The sequence below is a fragment of the Nematolebias whitei genome, chromosome 1, assembly GCF_014905685.2.
Source record: "Nematolebias whitei isolate Nwh7 chromosome 1, NemWhi1, whole genome shotgun sequence".
NCBI lineage: Eukaryota > Metazoa > Chordata > Actinopteri > Cyprinodontiformes > Rivulidae > Nematolebias > Nematolebias whitei.
In genome coordinates, this window is record NC_056498.1 from 74,485,361 (window position 1) to 74,487,210 (window position 1,850).

Here is a 1,850-nt window from a genome sequence, read left to right on the forward strand (position 1 = left end):
CACACTAAGCTACTTCATATATACTTTTTTAACAATCTAGATTTGATCTTTTTCTTAAATGTACACATTGACTTGACATTTTTTACATCACTCTCTAGACCATTCCACAATCCAACTCCTTGGATTGAGGTAGACCTTCCCTTCAGACTAGTTCTGAATTTTGGTTTGACAAATATCTCTATCCCCTTAAGATTATAACAACTTTGTCTTTTAACAAAATTTCTTTGGATATTTAATGGTAATGTGTTATTTTGAGCCCTATACATAACTGATAAAATACTATAATCTACCAAATCATGGAACTTCAATAACTTTAGTTGATGAAATAATGTGCTTGATGGGTGACTGTAATGCTTTCTGGTGATAATTCTTACAGCTCTTTTCTGTAAAATAAAAATAGGTTTTGTAAATGTTTTACACGCTTTCCCCCAAACATCAATGCAATAGATTAAATGTGGAACAATGAATGTGTTATACAACATGTACAGAGCTTTATCATTTAATAATTCCCTGACTTTGTATAGTACTGCAATAGATTTAGATATTTTTGTTCTTACAGAATTTATGTGATTTTTCCATGTTAGCTGTTCATCAATGATTACACCCAAAAATTTCATCTCATTAACTCTACAAATCTCAACACCCTCAATTTTAAATGGATCGTCAACAGTTTTCTTTTTGTTACTAAATATCATGTATTTAGTTTTATCTAAATTTAATAATTTATTAATTTTAAACCAAGTTTGTATTTTATCAAATTCTGTCTTCATCAGTTCCAACATCCGTTTTACATCTTTACCCAAACAAAAAAATGTGGTGTCATCTGCAAAAAGGACACATTTGAGGAGTCCTGATACATTCACTAAGTCATTCACATATAAAATAAATAACTTTGGTCCAAGTACAGAGCCTTGAGGAACTCCACAAGTGATATTGCACAAGTCAGATCTTACACCATTTATTTGTACAAACTGTTTCCTATCTTTTAAATAGCTAGATACCCAGTGTAATGCTGGTCCTCTTATACCATATTTATTTAATTTTTCAAGGAGAATAGTGTGGTCAATAGTATCAAATGCTTTTTTTAAATCAACAAAAATACTAACACAATACTGTTTTTGATCGACAGCAGTAGTTATTTGTTCCATTATTTCCATGAGAGCCATTGATGTAGAGTTTTTTTGCTCTAAACCCATACTGACTGTTACTTAGAATGTTTTGTTTAGTAATAAATTTATCTAATCTGGTCACAAACAGTTTTTCTAGAATTTTTGAGAATTGTGGTAATAAGGATATTGGTCTATAATTATTGAACACACATTTATCACCATTTTTAAAGAGAGGAACTACCTTAGCTACTTTCATATTGTCTGGAAATATTCCTTTTGAAAATGATAAATTACAAATATATGTAAACGGCTCGATAACATAACTCATTATGTCCTTTGTAGTGAGTCACGTGAGATACGTGTCACTTGTTGTATGACAAATATATGGATATATATTTATGCATACTTTTCACGAGTTCTTCATTTTTCTGACTGTAAATGCCGTGCATTGAATTTAACACAAAATGTAACGAGAGACGTTATTATCTTTGACCCATCAAATGAATGGAATCATTTATTTTCAGAATCAAAGTTTAACATCAAACATTTACATTAATTTGGCAAAATATGAAAATAATAACAGACAGTTTCACAGAAAATGAACTTCAAATCACTCGGCGGTGATTTGAGGACTTTGCTTCAGATATTTCTAAAAATATCTGTACTGATTTATGAGAGAGAAGAGTTTAAGATTAAATTGAGATTTATCTTACAGAGGAAATATGTGAGGGAATTTAATCT